Raw genomic sequence first — 17,909 nt, forward strand, 5'->3', positions numbered from 1 at the left:
ACCTCTGCCCTGTGTCCAGACTCCACCCGCTGCACCTCTGCCCTTGGTCCAAGCTTCACCTGCTGCACTTCTGCCCTATGTCCCAGCTCCACCCGCTGCACCTCTGCCCTGTGTCCAGACTCCATCAGCTGCACCTCTGCCCTCAGCAATGGTAAAATTTCCTTTTCTAGACAAATTTTTACTCATTTAGTCATTCACCCTCAAGCAGCAAATTCACAAACTCACAAATTTCACAAAGCATGTAATTACCTAACCAACAGTTATATTTTTTTAGGCTGTTGACGAGCACTGTATTCCTGGAATGGACCGGGTGGATGAGTTGGCGGAGTATCTGGTAGAGCTGCGCACACAGACGGGCCTCACACTTACTAACCAACAAGCTGCCATCATTGTGGGTTTGTGGCAGAACCTGGACCAATTTGATAAAGACAAGGTCATGTATGCTGCTCGTTATCAAGACAGGCTGCTTACAGGACGTTTTAGGTCCCCTAAAAAGAAAGCTGTCTTCACTCCTGGCGTCGAAAGCACAAAGAGGTGTGTTTTGGGTTCTAGCGGTTCTCCAGCACAGTGGCCTAAGTGCTGTCGCCTTGTTGAATTAATCTTCATAAGGCTATGTAACATCCACCGAAGCCCCAAAAAACAGCGGACAGAATCTCTGTCCAGATGGGATCTCATTCTTCGAGATTATAGAAAAATTCGGCAGCTAATCTTGAGCAATGGAACTGTAATGAGCGAAACAACCCTTCAGCTAGTGGAGGTTAACCAAAGGACCCTTACAACGTGGCACAATGAACGTTTAAAGGGTCAGGAGGTCTCAGTGCTGTTGCAAGGGTTGAAGCTTCCAGAGGCACGTCCAGTGGCATTGGATGCTCTGCCTCCAGCACGAGTGCAGCCTGTTGTGCCTCCACAATATAGCCACCAGCTGCATCACTACCAGATGCCACCAGACACAGCTGGACAGGCAAAGACGAAGTTCAGGAAAATCCAGCCCTCATCAACCTGCACATCTGCCACACCAACTGCCACGTTCCACCAGCCAAGGACAATTTTTCCAAAGCCGACAGCAACACACCCATTGTTTCCTGACACACCCACTGCCCCTGTTGGGTCTCAGATGCTACTGTTGCCCTGCCCAGCCCCATGTTCAGCCATTAACCCTGGAGCAATTTCCTCTGACCCACCTGCAAAAGACACAGCCACCCCAACCAAGGGGTCATACAATCGCTCTGTAAAATCAAATACGTGCAGAAAGTGTGGCCAATTTCGCACACAAGAAACTGGCCATAGCCAGTACAAAGGCAAAATATTTTGCCCAAATAAAGAAACAGTCACTAAGCAGCAGTGGTTACAGAATATGAGAAAATAACACACTTGTTTCTGTGATACATTCTGTTCTTTATCTTCCAGCCATATTTAATGCTAAAGTATTATACTGTGCACTTGTTTTTAAATTGTATGATTATTATTATTATTATTATTAAAGTTTTATGTGTAGAGGAAACAATATTAAGTATGTGTATATGTGAGTATGTATAACGATATGTATACATACACTATAATATATAAATATATAATAACTATTTAACATATTATATACTATTATAAAAAACTATTATATATTTTTATTTATATATGCAAGTACAGTACATATACCTATATATTTTTTATATACCTATATATTTAATTAACAATAGCCTATTTTTTTGTTGTTTATAAAATTATTTTGCTCTTATATATTTTTATTTATATATGCAAGTACAGTACATATAAACGTCTTTTTATATACCTATATATTTAATTAACAATAGCCTATTATTTTGTTGTTCCATGCTGTGAATTCAGTACTTTTCCAGATTTTTGTAAATATGTATATAGTAAATAAATCTAGTTCTCCAAGAAGACTGGTGGTTTGTGTTTATTTGTTTTATTGCATGTAATGACAATCAGTGTCAAGTAACAGGGGGTTAGATGCAGTAATAAAGTGGTTATTTTGTTCCTACTGACATGGGAAATGATTAATGTAGCATTAATAAATGAATTTGGACAAATTACCATCTTAGTATTATGGATAAAATGTTATAATGAATTACAACGGAGAAATCTAACTTAGAAACAAACCTATTGATAAAATCAATATACGCATTACATTCAAAATCAAACTTGGAAACGAAAATTGATAGAATCAAATACACGCATTAAATCGTGACGGAGGCTGGATTCGAACCTATGACTTCCTGAATTTCTTCCCTTTTTTCTTCCCCTTTCTCCCCCTTCTTCCCCTTCTTATACGGACTATTCTTCCCCAGCTTTGGCGGAGCTGGTAGAGCGGAGGACTGTAGGTGGAACGTTGGCAATCCTTAGGTCGCTGGTTCGACTCCGGCTCGAAGGAGGTCACTTTTCACACTCAAACATCTTCTTGGCCGCGCTGGAGGGCAAAAGGAACGTTCCCTGACCGGGAATCGAACCCGGGCCGCGGCGGTGAGAGCGCCGAATCCTATCCACTAGACCACCAGGGAAGGGCTGTTCAGCCTGTCTCCTCAAGCCTGCCTGTGGGCCTCTACCAGATTTTGCTGCAATTTCTCAAGCAAAACCGCTAAGGCTAGCCTTTTCCTCTTGGAGAGGAGAGAGTCTCTGACCCTGGATCACAGTTCTTCCACTGAGAAACTGTCACATGCTCCGTGAGAACATCCTAACAACACCGCAACTTGCAATTCAATCAAAGCAGCTTGCAAAAGACAACAAGGAGAGCCCAGCCGTGCTCTCAGTGCCAAGAGGTGCCTGACTCACTCCACTTTTTGTTTTCAGCCCTTCTTCTGCAAAGCATCTGGCGAAGGAGCTCGAGGTTGACAGAGCGCATAGCACAGAGTGCCGTTGTCTCTGAGGTATGCCTGGCTTTTTGAGCGGCCAGCCTTGCACTGTTTTAAAGTAATTTGCTACCCAGCTACGTTAGCCACGCCAGGAAGACAGAGATCCCTAACATGTGACGCCTCCGTCTTCAAGCTTTTCATAGCAGACCCCTCATCGGAGCGCTTCCTTACGTTGGCTCCAGGCCTATTAATGGCATGAGAAAAAGTTGGTGTTGCGACAGGCCCCGCTCCAGGCAAACACCACCAAGATGCGTGTAAACACCAGGGTGCCTGACCGGTGGGCCAGTGGCGCAATGGATAACGCGTCTGACTACGGATCAGAAGATTCTAGGTTTGACTCCTGGCTGGCTCGATCTGCCTCTTTTGCTTCGCTATCAGCCTACAGCAGTTTTATTAGCTTGTTTTATTAGCCCATAGTTTTTGACTATTGGTATTGGAATGGTTAGTTTTTTTTTCTTGTAAACTGACAGTCCAACCATAGGCCGTTTTGTCAGCTAGATAGCGCCTACCATACAATACCGTGCGTGCTTTCAAATGCATCGCATAAGCACTGTCACGGGGACCTTGCTTTAATGACCAGTTTATAGTATCTTTTTATGCGAACACAAGAATGGGAGAGAGCTGCACCCCCTGGGAGAGACAAATGACATCTCCCTCCATCGAGTCTGGTACAAGTGAATTCAGTAAACAATCCCTTCGGAACATTGCCATATTCTTAAAGGCGACGGTCACACACTGAATGCCAAAGGGCCTAACATAACCCTGCCCTTGTACTGGCCACACGCATGAAAAATGGCACACAAGCCTGACCGGCGTTTGCGGGCTTTCCCATATGGTCTAGCGGTCAGGATTCCTGGTTTTCACCCAGGCGGCCCGGGTTCGACTCCCGGTATGGGAAGTTTGGCTTGTCTTTGCTCCCCTTATCGAACAGCCAGAGCTTCTGTCTATTACTGAATCGCTTTTAGCCAGCAGTGGAGCTGCAGCAACCTGATAGGTTGAGGTTCTTCTCTTTCCCTGCATACCTTCGATGGCGGTACCTGACAACCACAAGTCTGTAAAATCAATCCAATAGCATGCCGAGTTCAATCTTTCAAAAACCAATTAAATTGCGAACTCCATTTTTGCCCGTCCAATGAAATGGCAAGGTCCATTTTTCATACTCCAATCACCGCGCGTAGTCCATCTTTGAGCATTCCATCCAATCTCCGCGTTACGAACTCCATCTTTGCTTGTCCAATGAAATGGCGAGGTTCATTTTTCATACTCCAATCACCGCGCGTAGTCCATCTTTGAGCATTCCATCCAATCTCCGCGTTACGAACTCCATCTTTGCTTGTCCAATGAAATGGCGAGGTTCATTTTTCGTTACTCCATTCACCGCACGAGAGTCGATGAGCACATTCGATACGCTTTCCCTTGTTTATTCCGCTCAGGTATGCTAATCATATTTTCTTAATGAAATACTAGTGTAGCCTATGTCTTCCGTTTGTTTATTAGCTAAATTAAATTAAACGGGCATAAAATGTAACAGTTTACCCTCCTATTGTGTATGTTTCGGTCGAATTCGGTTCTTAGCCCAAGTGTAACATAACATTACGCATATTTTCCTAATGAAATATTATTGTAGCCTATGTCTTCCGTTTGTTTTTTAGCTAAATTAAATTAAACGGGCATTAAATGTAACAGTTTACCCTCCTATTGTGTATGTTTCGGTCGAATTCGGTTCTTAGCCCAAGTGTAACATTACGCCTATTTGAGTTCAGGCACATACATGCCCATTTATCAGATGGACAAAGTTAAAATAGCACAATATGTTTAATATGAGTATTTGTTTAAGTCAGAATAATCCATACATTATTCATTTTTTTTGTTGTTGTTGTTGTTGTTGTTTTACTCAAAAACCCAGATCAACAAAGCATACAGGCCATAAATAGAAGTTTCAAAACTTGTACTGTTGGTTACAAAAAATAAATCACAACATTAGGTGATTATATATGTATTATTATGTATTTATAATCTGCTATAATGTGGCAGTCATTTTGAACCAGAAACACAAAACTAGCTCAAATGAAATGAACACAAAAGGAGTAAAGGAAGTAAAAGATTAGTTTCCCCCTAAAACAAAATCTGTCATCATTTGTTTTCCATCAAGCTGTTCCAAACCTGTATGAGTTATTTTGAAGAATGAAGACCGTTAATAATCCTCATTGACTTCCATAGTATTTTTTTGTTTTGTTTTTCCTACTATGGCAGTCAATAGGGACCGTCAACTGTCTGGTTACCAATGTGCTTCAAAAGAAACTCATACAGGTTTGGAACAACTTGAGGGAGAGTAAATTATGACATAATTTTAATTTTAGGGGGAACTATCCCTTTAATGCTATATTTCTGGGCTACAATGGCAGTTGGTATTCTATTCTATTAAATTCTTGTTCTATATTGTTTAGGCAACAACATGGCTTCAACTAAGTCACACAAAGGCATGAGCGATGCTGACTGGCTTGCGCGTCTGGAGAGTTTTGCCCGAACTGGAGTTTGGCCATCCAGGGAGGGAAATAGACCTTCTCCCCGACAAAAAAGATGGCATGAGTTATATCAGAAGGTAAATTATGCAGCTAGATTCATGAGCAAACTAATAAACTTGTGTAATAATACATTGTGCTATTTTTTTTAATATGTATGAATAAGTAATTATTTACAATGTAAATACAATGTAATATGGTTATAATTATGATGACATGGGTGTCTTGAAATAATGTGTACAACAGTGTCACAGCTATACTTTATATTTATGTTCATAGATAGAAAAGTGCCCTCTGCAAATGAGGGGGCAGACCACCCTTATGAAGGAAGCACAAAAGTGTATTTGTGGATTTCACAAGGTAACTCCAATTAGCCTAGTTCAAGTTGCATAAATAGATGTGTTTGCAATATCAATTTGTCTTTATGTCTAAAGTCATATTATGAATACTGTATAATATTATGTCCCTGGTATATCTTATAAGCATGTATCACAGGTTCATCCACCAGTCACAGTGGAGGCATCACAGAGCACCCCTGCCCAAAGTACACCCTCCAGTGATGTGGCACGTCCTGCAAAGATGGCCAAACTGACATTGTCAATGGTAAGCAGACCTTACTGCAGACATTGAAATATCTCAAACTTTTCCTATAGTGTTACAGGTTTTGTTATCACTAACTATGACAAACCTTTTCAGTTTGAAAAGTCAAGGTTTGGAGGCTCACATGTGGCAGCAGCCAAACCTAATTTGAACATTCAGAGGAAAACATCTCAGGTTAATATGAAAGAATTAGTTAGACATCACTTTATCACTACATATTTTTGTTTAATAAAAAAACATTTTGCGATCCCCTTAATAGATTATTCATAATGTTTGACTCCACAGACCAGTTCAGCCGCAGCTTCATGCCCACCCTCTCATCCTTGTCCTCCTCCTCCTCCTCCTCCTCCTCCTTCTCCTCCATCCCCCAAACCCCATCGGCCTGTCATTCAGTCCTCCTCATCCTTCTTCCTTCCTCCAGCCCAGAGATCACAGCGGATCAAAGAAACAGCAACACCATCAACTAATTCTGAGTCTGCTGTTGTGAGGGGCCCAGTAAGATGTCATTCAAAATACAAACATGCCTTCATCATTTAATGCTCTCTTATGCCTGCTTCACACATACTCCGACTGCAGTTCATATGCAGTGCGTGCTGCAGTACGTATGCGATGCAGGAGCAGTGCCTGCTATTGTGCTTTCACATATGCCACGTTTGCAGTGCACAACTTAACCGCAGTTGAGTACTACAAACACAGCATTTATTCATAATTTTTTATTTCAAATCCAAAAGTTGTTAATGACTATGGCTTGTCAGCATTGCAATTCTCTTTGTATACACTCTTTTATAGATGTCATGTTTAAACGCACAACATTTAAACGTTATATTAAATTAATTACTTTATATTTATATAGCCTAGAACTTTATATTTATATATTATATTGCTTACACAAGTGGCAAAACATAGGCTATAGCTTATATAATGACAAACATTTTAAATTAGAACTTACAATAGACAAAAAAAGTCGTCTCTCGTTATTTCTTTCATTTTTAAATCTTTAAAAAAAAATTTTTTTTACAAGAAATCCTGCAGGTCATAAAGAACTTTGTTTTTCCACCTCCAAGAAAGGACGAGTGCTCTCCATTATGTCTCTTTGTTTACCTAAATGCCAGGTAAGGGACATTTTCCTTGCTTTACCCGAGGCAAAAGGCCATGTGTTGACTTTGAAACAGAGTAGACTTTAAGTCCACCGCATCAATGCATGTTTATTTTAGTGCGAACAATGCACTGACCATTAATTCAGCGCGTGCAGCAAAAAAATAGTGAACGCTCTAACCGGTTAACATGGGTACGGAAACAAATACGCACTGCAAACAGAGTATGTGTGAAACAGGCATTATTTAAGGCAGGTTAGGGCTACCCTAACCCTAGGCCTAGCCTAACCCTTATTTAAACCAGTGTTTTTGATAATATCAGCAGGTCTCATCTCAGCCAGAAGACCCTGCAGATCTCCCACTACTGTGGCCACAGACAATGCCACAGCAGGACCAGAAGTGGGTGTCGGAAGCACTTTTTAGGGTTAACGCAAAAGGAAAGCAGGAGCTGCGTGAAAACCTTCAGTTGTGGTATGACCCCCCACCACCAGCCCTGTTGTACCACCAAGCCCCAACACCTGATAGATTTTTTTCACAGCGACTCTTGCTCTGGATGCCGTATAGGCTATGGAAGGTACGACTCCAGTGTACTAACCCTGCCTGTGCCAGTTATCAGCTGTGTGGTGGTGGTCTGCACAGGAGGGTACGACAGGTGTTAGATATTGACAGATACTACAACCTGGTGACAGAGACCCTGATCTGTACCAGGTGTAGAACCAGCTACCTGTCCTGGAGTCATGCTGTGCTGCAGCAATTGGACCTGGCCCATCGATCTGAATTTAGAATCATTCTCACACGCAAGTAATTACTTTGCAGTCATATGTGCTCATATGCTACCTTTGATAAATATATACTACTATAATTAGATACTTGATAATAAGATACTTGAATGATTACTTTTTTCCAAGGTATGCCTGTGACATTCGAGTTATTCGTTTGTTGCGTGAGAGGGGCATGGGAAATGGCCCAGTGAGGATCATCGGCCAGCTGAAGGAGAACCACACTGAGGAGTGGTTACAACGTGTGTCTCGGTACACATCGATGTGTGTGGCCTTTTTGGATAATCCTGGCCTGCTTCCACTGCACTTTCAGGAGCCGCCACCACTTGTTCCAGTACCTAGCTACAAATGGCTTCTCACTGTTTACAGTCAGGACATCCTCAACAGGCTCGATCACATCAAGGCCAGCATTACATCCACATATGGATCGATTTTAAAAATGGACTCAACTAAGAAGGTCAGAGGAGCTGCTTTAATGACTGTACCGTTATCTATAATGTATTGTTAGACCAAAAGAGCTTTATTTGTAAATTTTACTCATTCAATGTATGTTGTATTATTTACTATGTTTATTGTTTCTTTCAGATCACGAAGAAGTTGAGTGGGCCTGCGAAAGGCACAGCACAGTGGCTTACCTCAGTTGGCAATGAGGTAGGTCAGGTGCTGATGAGTGTCCTGACTGCGAATGAAGGAGCTGGGTTAGACCTCATGGCTGCAGGACTCGTGGAGAGATACCAGAGAGCTGGTGTTGATCCTCCCACTATCTTATATGTGGACTGTGACTGTTGCAAGGAAGTGGGAGAGACTAAACTGAAGAGGAGGTTCAGTGGCTGGCCCAATATCATCATCCGCCTAGACATTTGGCATTTTATGCGGCGTCTGGCAGTAGGGTGCACAACTGATGCCCACCAGTTGTATCCTACTTTTATGTCTAGGTTGTCGTCATGTATTTTTGAGTGGGATGCAGGGGATCTCACTCTGCTGAGAAGGGCAAAGAAGGAGCAACTCACCCAACAGGGCTGGCCTGCAATGACGGAGGCAGAGATTGACCGTCATATAAGCAAAGATGAGCTGGCCCAACACTGCAGGAGAAGAACACGAGGAGAGGAAACAACTATGCGCCTCCTTGATATGCTCATCAGAGAGCTCATGGGTGGCAAGGGGAATGACGCCCTTGGTGTTCCTCTCCTTGACAGTGTAAGGATGCAGCACATCTGGCAAGTCCAGAGGCGGCACATTACCTGTATTCAGGACCCTCCAGATGTGCCCCTCTACACGGAAACTGGAACCATAAACAAGGGCGGGATTGTTCTAAAGACATATAGGTGTGCCAGAGGCTCCACTTCCCTGGAATCATTTCACTGCCACCTAAACAGATTTATTCCAGGTTTGTCATGACAGAATAGACCATATCTTGCCACTAATTCCTGTTTATTTATATACTTGCAGTAAACCAATTGCATTTTCTCTTTTGTAGTTTCTTAAAACAATGTTTGGCTTTCTATTTCTTATTCTAGGGAATAGCGCAAACAGCCTGAACTTCCAGATTTACCTCCTGGAAGGTTTGTTACGCTGGAATCAGGACCGGGCTGCAGCTGCTGTTGCAGGTGGAGGTGGAGGTTCAACCCTGCGTACTTACACAGGGGAGCTGGTTTACTCTGTCAACGAGAACTACAATAAGTTGTATGGCAGGAAATTGGTCACTAGCTTCACTCCACCTGCAGTTTACACAGGTAAACATATTTTGATCAATGCAGTTCACTAGGTAGCATGTTTTTGTTAAAACTGCAAGTGATTTTGGTCAATAATGTCATTTTGACAGATCAGAGAAAAATTATACTATCAGAATTTTTGCATACTGGACTCTTTGTTGTAGGTTTCAGGGAAAATAAATGACATACTAGAATATAGAGTAATTCTGTCTTTTTACAATGTCCTCTGAGTTACATATTTTTTGTTTATGCAGAAGCTGAATATTTATTTAAAAATATTTACTACATTTCAGAATAAACCTTTCTGATTCATTTCCTTTAAAATGTTTTCTGTTACAAATATTTCCTCAGGGGAGCTCATTGGAGTGCAGTACTTGTTGAGGCAGAATAGTCAGCCCCTGGAGGACATGTGCCCTACCTCTGATAGGACCTCTCAGTTGCTGGAGGAGATAAATGTGGAGGAGCAAGTGGAAGAGGATGAGGGTTTCATTGATTTGTTGGGAGAGGAAGCCACAGTGGCAAATCTTGTGGCATCAGATGACTTGTTCCTTTCAAGTCCACCAGTTCTACCCACTGCACCTCTGCCCTGTGTCCAAGCTCCACCCGCTGCACCTCTGCCCTGTGTCCAAGCTCCACCCGCTGCACCTCTGCCCTATGTCCAAGCTCCACCCGCTGCACCTCTGCCCTTGGTCCAAGCTTCACCTGCTGCACTTCTGCCCTATGTCCAAGCTCCACCCACTGCACCTCTGCCCTTGGTCCAAGCTTCACCTGCTGCACTTCTGCCCTATGTCCAAGCTCCACCCACTGCCCTTGGTCCAAGCTTCACCTGCTGCACTTCTGCCCTATGTCCAAGCTCCACCCACTGCACCTCTGCCCTTGGTACAAGCTCCACCCGCTGCACCTCTGCCCTTGGTCCAAGCTTCACCTGCTGCACTTTTGCCCTATGTCCAAGCTCCACCCACTGCACCTCTGCCCTTGGTACAAGCTCCACCCGCTGCACCTCTGCCCTTGGTCCAAGCCTCACCTGCTGCACTTCTGCCCTATGTCCAAGCTCCACCCACTGCACCTCTGCCCTGTGTCCAAGCTCCACCCGCTGCACCTCTGCCCTGTGTCCAAGCTCCACCCGCTGCACCTCTGCCCTGTGTCCAGACTCCACCCGCTGCACCTCTGCCCTGTGTCCAAGCTCCACCTGCTGCCCCTCTGCCCTGTGTCCAAGCTCCTCCCGCTGCCCCTCTGCCCTTGGTCCAAGCTTCACCTGCTGCACTTCTGCCCTTGGTCCAAGCTTCACCTGCTGCACTTCTGCCCTATGTCCCAGCTCCACCCGCTGCACCTCTGCCCTGTCTCCAGACTCCATCAGCTGCACCTCTGCCCTCAGCAATGGTAAAATTTCCTTTTCTAGACAAATTGTTACTCATTTAGTCATTCACCCTCAAGCAGCAAATTCACAAACTCACAAATTTCACAAAGCATGTAATTACCTAACCAACAGTTATATTTTTTTAGGCTGTTGACGAGCACTGTATTCCTGGAATGGACCGGGTGGATGAGTTGGCGGAGTATCTGGTAGAGCTGCGCACACAGACGGGCCTCACACTTACTAACCAACAAGCTGCGATCATTGTGGGTTTGTGGCAGAACCTGGACCAATTTGATAAAGACAAGGTCATGTATGCTGCTCGTTATCAAGACAGGCTGCTTACAGGACGTTTTAGGTCCCCTAAAAAGAAAGCTGTCTTCACTCCTGGCGTCGAAAGCACAAAGAGGTGTGTTTTGGGTTCTAGCGGTTCTCCAGCACAGTGGCCTAAGTGCTGTCGCCTTGTTGAATTAATCTTCATAAGGCTATGTAACATCCACCGAAGCCCCAAAAAACAGCAGACAGAATCTCTGTCCAGATGGGATCTCATTCTTCGAGATTATAGAAAAATTCGGCAGCTAATCTTGAGCAATGGAACTGCAAAGGACCCTTACAACGTGGCACAATGAACGTTTAAAGGGTCAGGAGGTCTCAGTGCTGTTGCAAGGGTTGAAGCTTCCAGAGGCACGTCCAGTGGCATTGGATGCTCTGCCTCCAGCACGAGTGCAGCCTGTTGTGCCTCCACAATATAGACACCAGCTGCATCACTACCAGATGCCACCAGACACAGCTGGACAGGCAAAGACGAAGTTCAGGAAAATCCAGCCCTCATCAACCTGCACATCTGCCACACCAACTGCCACGTTCCACCAGCCAAGGACAATTTTTCCAAAGCCGACAGCAACACACCCATTGTTTCCTGACACACCCACTGCCCCTGTTGGGTCTCAGATGCTACTGTTGCCCTGCCCAGCCCCATGTTCAGCCATTAACCCTGGAGCAATTTCCTCTGACCCACCTGCAAAAGACACAGCCACCCCAACCAAGCGGTCATACAATCGCTCTGTAAAATCAAATACGTGCAGAAAGTGTGGCCAATTTCGCACACAAGAAACTGGCCATAGCCAGTACAAAGGCAAAATATTTTGCCCAAATAAAGAAACAGTCACTAAGCAGCAGTGGTTACAGAATATGAGAAAATAACACACTTGTTTCTGTGATACATTCTGTTCTTTATCTTCCAGCCATATTTAATGCTAAAGTATTATACTGTGCACTTGTTTTTAAATTGTATGATTATTATTATTATTATTATTAAAGTTTTATGTGTAGAGGAAACAATATTAAGTATGTGTATATGTGAGTATGTATAACAATATGTATACATACACTATAATATATAAATATATAATAACTATTTAACATATTATATACTATTATAAAAAACTATTATATATTTTTATTTATATATGCAAGTACAGTACATATACCTATATATATTTTTATATACCTATATATTTAATTAACAATAGCCTATTTTTTTGTTGTTTATAAAATTATTTTGCTATTATATATTTTTATTTATATATGCAAGTACAGTACATATAAACGTCTTTTTATATACCTATATATTTAATTAACAATAGCCTATTATTTTGTTGTTCCATGCTGTGAATTCAGTACTTTTCCAGATTTTTGTAAATATGTATATAGTAAATAAATCTAGTTCTCCAAGAAGACTGGTGGTTTGTGTTTATTTGTTTTATTGCATGTAATGACAATCAGTGTCAAGTAACGGGGTTAGATGCAGTATTAAGGTGGTTATTTTGTTCCTACTGACATGGGAAATGATTAATGTAGCATTAATAAATGAATTTGGACAAATTACCATCTTAGTATTATGGATAAAATGTTATAATGAATTACAACGGAGAAATCTAACTTAGAAACAAACCTATTGATAAAATCAATACACGCATTACATTCAAAATCAAACTTGGAAACGAAAATTGATAGAATCAAATACACGCATTAAATCGTGACGGAGGCTGGATTCGAACCTATGACTTCCTGAATTTCTTCCCTTTTTTCTTCCCCTTTCTCCCCCTTCTTCCCCTTCTTATACGGACTATTCTTCCCCAGCTTTGGCGGAGCTGGTAGAGCGGAGGACTGTACGTGGAACGTTGGCAATCCTTAGGTCGCTGGTTCGACTCCGGTTCGAAGGAGGACACTTTTCACACTCAAACATTTTCTTGGCCGCGCTGGAGGGCAAAAGGAACGTTCCCTGACCGGGAATCGAACCCGGGCCGCGGCGGTGAGAGCGCCGAATCCTAACCACTAGACCACCAGGGAAGGGCTGTTCAGCCTGTCTCCTCAAGCCTGCCTGTGGGCCTCTACCAGATTTTGCTGCAATTTCTCAAGCAAAACCGCTAAGGCTAGCCTTTTCCTCTTGGAGAGGAGAGAGTCTCTGACCCTGGATCACAGTTCTTCCACTGAGAAACTGTCACATGCTCCGTGAGAACATCCTAACAACACCGCAACTTTCAATTCAATCAAAGCAGCTTGCAAAAGACAACAAGGAGAGCCCAGCCGTGCTCTCAGTGCCAAGAGGTGCCTGACTCACTCCGCTTTTTGTTTTCAGCCCTTCTTCTGCAGAGCATCTGGCGAAGGAGCTCCAGGTTGACAGAGCGCATAGCACAGAGTGTCGTCGTCTCTGAGGTATGCCTGGCTTTTTGAGCGGCCAGCCTTGCACTGTTTTAAAGTAATTTGCTACCCAGCTACGTTAGCCACGCCCAGGGATGGGCAGTATTTCAAATACATGTATTTAAAATACGTATTTGAAATACAAAATACTATTTTGTATTTTGTATTTTAAAGCCTTTGGAAAAAATCGAATGTAATTTGTATTTAAATACATTTAAGATGAGTATTTTTGTATTTTTAAAATACTCAAAATACTTTGAGCCAGGCAACCTCTTTATCAGGAGCTGTTTTCATGCATCTACTAGTTCAGACCAGACACCCCTCCCCCCAACATTCATTCAGGTGAGCCGCAGCTGTACAACCCTAGCCTGACAAGCCAGACCCACATCAAGATGTTTGGTCTGGAAACTCACCATAGACAGTTCAATCCGAGGGGCGGGATAAACGGTTGTCTTTCAAACTCCCTCTGCACGCGATAGGATAGCGCTACAACCATCCAGAGCAACGTGAAGCGGAGCTCATTGATAGATTAAACATTCGCTGTATCCGGTCAGCAAAACTCCGAACACATCTTCCCTTTTTAAGAATGACTTCAGTGCCGTTCTTTGTTCTTTTCTCAGAGAAAAGCTTAACTCAAGTCTTCCAGAGTCACAGCCAAAGCTGATTCGAAAGACCGCCGTTCGCCAGCGTCTGTGTTTACTAGAAGCGCGCAAACGCAACTCTGCCGTCATTATGTTAAGCCCCGCCCACCGACTCTATACACGATGTGATTGGCCCGACCAGAGTTTGGTTTTTACAGCTCAGAAGTGTATTGAGAGTTGCTAGACGGCACTCGTGGCAGATTAGATTTGCTGCCGCTAGGGTGCGTCTAGATTTCTAGGCTAGTACAACCCAGCCTTGGATCGGCAACTTTACAAAATTGTTGGAATAAGGTGAGGATGTCATGGTCAATTCTACTTGTTGATTAAAGTAGCTTGTCAAATGTGTTTAAAGTATTAACGTTACTGCATGTTAGGGATGAGTGATATCATATGACAATACATATCGTAGATTCGTAGCAAAAATATAAAATGTGAATCGATGGAACTTTTTCTAAATCATTTACATAGATAGGCCTATCGGGGTAAGCACATATATCTGTGCAGCTTTTAGAGGGCAGGAATAATTGGAATGTTGGAGTGGAAAAAGAAGTGAGGGCGAATGAGTTATTGACGTAATTTGTGTTATTATAACTGCCGCTAAAGGAAATTCAAATTCAAATTGAAAACGAAAGTTTCTAAGCAGTTGCACACATCTAAATGCTTTTTGGCATTTGGCATTAGGCCCAGATAGATTACAGCCTAATATGGATACCTTCACTGAATTGCCAATTTCACATGTATTTGGTGTATTTTCAAAATACAAAATACTGTATTTGTATTTAAATACATTTTTCCACACAGTATTTTGTATTTGTATTTAAATACATTTTTCCTCACAGTATTTTGTATTTGTATTTTAAATACATTTCCATGTATTTATGTCCATCTCTGGCCACGCCAGGAAGACAGAGATCCCTAACATGTGACGCCTCAGTCTTCAAGCTTTTCATAGCAGACCCCTCATCGGAGCGCTTCCTTACGTTGGCTCCAGGCCTGTTAATGGCATGAGAAAAAGTTGATGTTGCGACAGGCCCCGCTCCAGGCGAACACCACCAAGATGCGTGGAAACACCAGGGCGCCTGACCGGTGGGCCAGTGGCGCAATGGATAACGCGTCTGACTATGGATCAGAAGATTCTAGGTTCGACTCCTGGCTGGCTCGATCTGCCTCTTTTGCTTCGCTATCAGCCTACAGCAGTTTTATTAGTTTGTTTTATTAGCCCATAGTTTTTGACTATTGGTATTGGAATGGTTAGTTTTTTTTTTTCTTGTAAACTGACAGTCCAACCATAGGCCGTTTTGTCAGCTAGATAGCACACTGAATGCCAAAGGGCCTAACATAACCCTGCCCTTGTACTGGCCACACGCATGAAAAATGGCACACAAGCCTGACCGGCGTTTGCGGGCTTTCCCATATGGTCTAGCGGTCAGGATTCCTGGTTTTCACCCAGGCGGCCCGGGTTCGACTCCCGGTATGGGAAGTTTGGCTTGTCTTTGCTCCCCTTATCGAACAGCCAGAGCTTCTGTCTATTACTGAATCGCTTTTAGCCAGCAGTGGAGCTGCAGCAACCTGATAGGTTGAGGTTCTTCTCTTTCCCTGCATACCTTCGATAGCTCAGCTGGTAGAGCGGAGGACTGTAGGTGGAACGTTGGCAATCCTTAGGTCGCTGGTTCAACTCCGGCTCGAAGGAGGTCACTTTTCACACTCAAACATTTTCTTGGCCGCGCTGGAGGGCAAAAGGAACGTTCCCTGACCGGGAATCGAACCCGGGCCGCGGCGGTGAGAGCGCCGAATCCTAACCACTAGACCATCAGGGAAGGGCTGTTCAGCCTGTCTCCTCAAGCCTGCCTGTGGGCCTCTACCAGATTTTGCTGCAATTTCTCAAGCAAAACCGCTAAGGCTAGCCTTTTCCTCTTGGAGAGGAGAGAGTCTCTGACCCTGGATCACAGTTCTTCCACTGAGAAACTGTCACATGCTCTGTGAGAACATCCTAACAACATCGCAACTTGCAATTCAATCAAAGCAGCTTGCAAAAGACAACAAGGAGAGCCCAGCCGTGCTCTCAGTGCCAAGAGGTGCCTGACTCACTCCGCTTTTTGTTTTCAGCCCTTCTTCTGCAGAGCATCTGGCGAAGGAGCTCGAGGTTGACAGAGCGCATAGCACAGAGTGTCGTCGTCTCTGAGGTATGCCTGGTTTTTTGAGCGGCCAGCCTTGCACTGTTTTAAAGTAATTTGCTACCCAGCTACGTTAGCCACGCCAGGAAGACAGAGATCCCTAACATGTGACGCCTCCGTCTTCAAGCTTTTCATAGCAGACCCCTCATCGGAGCACTTCCTTACGTTGGCTCCAGGCCTGTTAATGGCATGAGAAAAAGTTGATGTTGCGACAGGCCCCGCTCCAGGCGAACACCACCAAGATGCGTGTAAACACCAGGGCGCCTGACCGGTGGGCCAGTGGCGCAATGGATAACGCGTCTGACTACGGATCAGAAGATTCTAGGTTCGACTCCTGGCTGGCTCGATCTGCCTCTTTTGCTTCGCTATCAGCCTACAGCAGTTTTATTAGTTTGTTTTATTAGCCCATAGTTTTTGACTATTGGTATTGGAATGGTTAGTTTTTTTTTTCTTGTAAACTGACAGTCCAACCATAGGCCGTTTTGTCAGCTAGATAGCACCTACCATACAATACCGTGCGTGCTTTCAAATGCATCGCATAAGCACTGTCACGGGGACCTTGCTTTAATGACCAGTTTATAGTATCTTTTTATGCGAACACAAGAATGGGAGAGAGCTGCACCCCCTGGGAGAGACAAATGACATCTCCCTCCATCGAGTCTGGTACAAGTGAATTCAGTAAACAATCCCTTCGGAACATTGCCATATTCTTAAAGGCGACGGTCACACACTGAATGCCAAAGGGCCTAACATAACCCTGCCCTTGTACTGGCCACACGCATGAAAAATGGCACACAAGCCTGACCGGCGTTTGCGGGCTTTCCCATATGGTCTAGCGGTCAGGATTCCTGGTTTTCACCCAGGCGGCCCGGGTTCGACTCCCGGTATGGGAAGTTTGGCTTGTCTTTGCTCCCCTTATCGAACAGCCAGAGCTTCTGTCTATTACTGAATCGCTTTTAGCCAGCAGTGGAGCTGCAGCAACCTGATAGGTTGAGGTTCTTCTCTTTCCCTGCATACCTTCGATAGCTCAGCTGGTAGAGCGGAGGACTGTAGGTGGAACGTTGGCAATCCTTAGGTCGCTGGTTCGACTCCGGCTCGAAGGAGGTCACTTTTCACACTCAAACATTTTCTTGGCCGCGCTGGAGGGCAAAAGGAACGTTCCCTGACCGGGAATCGAACCCGGGCCGCGGCGGTGAGAGCGCCGAATCCTAACCACTAGACCACCAGGGAAGGGCTGTTCAGCCAGTCTCCTCAAGCCTGCCTGTGGGCCTCTACCAGATTTTGCTGCAATTTCTCAAGCAAAACCGCTAAGGCTAGCCTTTTCCTCTTGGAGAGGAGAGAGTCTCTGACCCTGGATCACAGTTCTTCCACTGAGAAACTGTCACATGCTCCGTGAGAACTTCCTAACAACACCGCAACTTGCAATTCAATCAAAGCAGCTTGCAAAAGACAACAAGGAGAGC

At 44.0% G+C, this 17,909-nt stretch overlaps 11 non-coding genes across 11 annotated transcripts; 7 read left to right on the plus strand and 4 right to left on the minus strand.

The window, feature by feature from the left end:
• Window positions 1-2,444: 2,444 nt before the first annotated feature.
• Window positions 2,445-2,516, minus strand: trnae-cuc (transfer RNA glutamic acid (anticodon CUC)). The gene has a single exon. It is a non-coding gene; the product is annotated as a tRNA-Glu (tRNA).
• Window positions 2,517-3,146: 630 nt separating this feature from the next.
• Window positions 3,147-3,219, plus strand: trnar-acg (transfer RNA arginine (anticodon ACG)). The gene has a single exon. It is a non-coding gene; the product is annotated as a tRNA-Arg (tRNA).
• A 474-nt stretch (window positions 3,220-3,693) lies between these two features.
• Window positions 3,694-3,765, plus strand: trnae-uuc (transfer RNA glutamic acid (anticodon UUC)). The gene has a single exon. It is a non-coding gene; the product is annotated as a tRNA-Glu (tRNA).
• Window positions 3,766-13,208: 9,443 nt separating this feature from the next.
• trnae-cuc (transfer RNA glutamic acid (anticodon CUC)) lies at window positions 13,209-13,280 on the minus strand. The gene has a single exon. It is a non-coding gene; the product is annotated as a tRNA-Glu (tRNA).
• Window positions 13,281-15,360: 2,080 nt separating this feature from the next.
• Window positions 15,361-15,433, plus strand: trnah-aug (transfer RNA histidin (anticodon AUG)). The gene has a single exon. It is a non-coding gene; the product is annotated as a tRNA-His (tRNA).
• A 247-nt stretch (window positions 15,434-15,680) lies between these two features.
• trnae-uuc (transfer RNA glutamic acid (anticodon UUC)) lies at window positions 15,681-15,752 on the plus strand. Its single transcript has one exon. It is a non-coding gene; the product is annotated as a tRNA-Glu (tRNA).
• Window positions 15,753-16,017: 265 nt separating this feature from the next.
• On the minus strand, window positions 16,018-16,089 carry trnae-cuc (transfer RNA glutamic acid (anticodon CUC)). Its single transcript has one exon. It is a non-coding gene; the product is annotated as a tRNA-Glu (tRNA).
• A 630-nt stretch (window positions 16,090-16,719) lies between these two features.
• On the plus strand, window positions 16,720-16,792 carry trnar-acg (transfer RNA arginine (anticodon ACG)). Its single transcript has one exon. It is a non-coding gene; the product is annotated as a tRNA-Arg (tRNA).
• A 475-nt stretch (window positions 16,793-17,267) lies between these two features.
• On the plus strand, window positions 17,268-17,339 carry trnae-uuc (transfer RNA glutamic acid (anticodon UUC)). The gene has a single exon. It is a non-coding gene; the product is annotated as a tRNA-Glu (tRNA).
• A 123-nt stretch (window positions 17,340-17,462) lies between these two features.
• On the plus strand, window positions 17,463-17,549 carry trnay-gua (transfer RNA tyrosine (anticodon GUA)). The gene is given in 2 exon segments: window positions 17,463-17,499; window positions 17,514-17,549. It is a non-coding gene; the product is annotated as a tRNA-Tyr (tRNA).
• Window positions 17,550-17,604: 55 nt separating this feature from the next.
• Window positions 17,605-17,676, minus strand: trnae-cuc (transfer RNA glutamic acid (anticodon CUC)). Its single transcript has one exon. It is a non-coding gene; the product is annotated as a tRNA-Glu (tRNA).
• Window positions 17,677-17,909: the final 233 nt, after the last annotated feature.

Source organism: Pseudorasbora parva, chromosome 22, assembly GCF_024679245.1.
Source record: "Pseudorasbora parva isolate DD20220531a chromosome 22, ASM2467924v1, whole genome shotgun sequence".
In the NCBI taxonomy this organism is placed as follows: domain Eukaryota; kingdom Metazoa; phylum Chordata; class Actinopteri; order Cypriniformes; family Gobionidae; genus Pseudorasbora; species Pseudorasbora parva.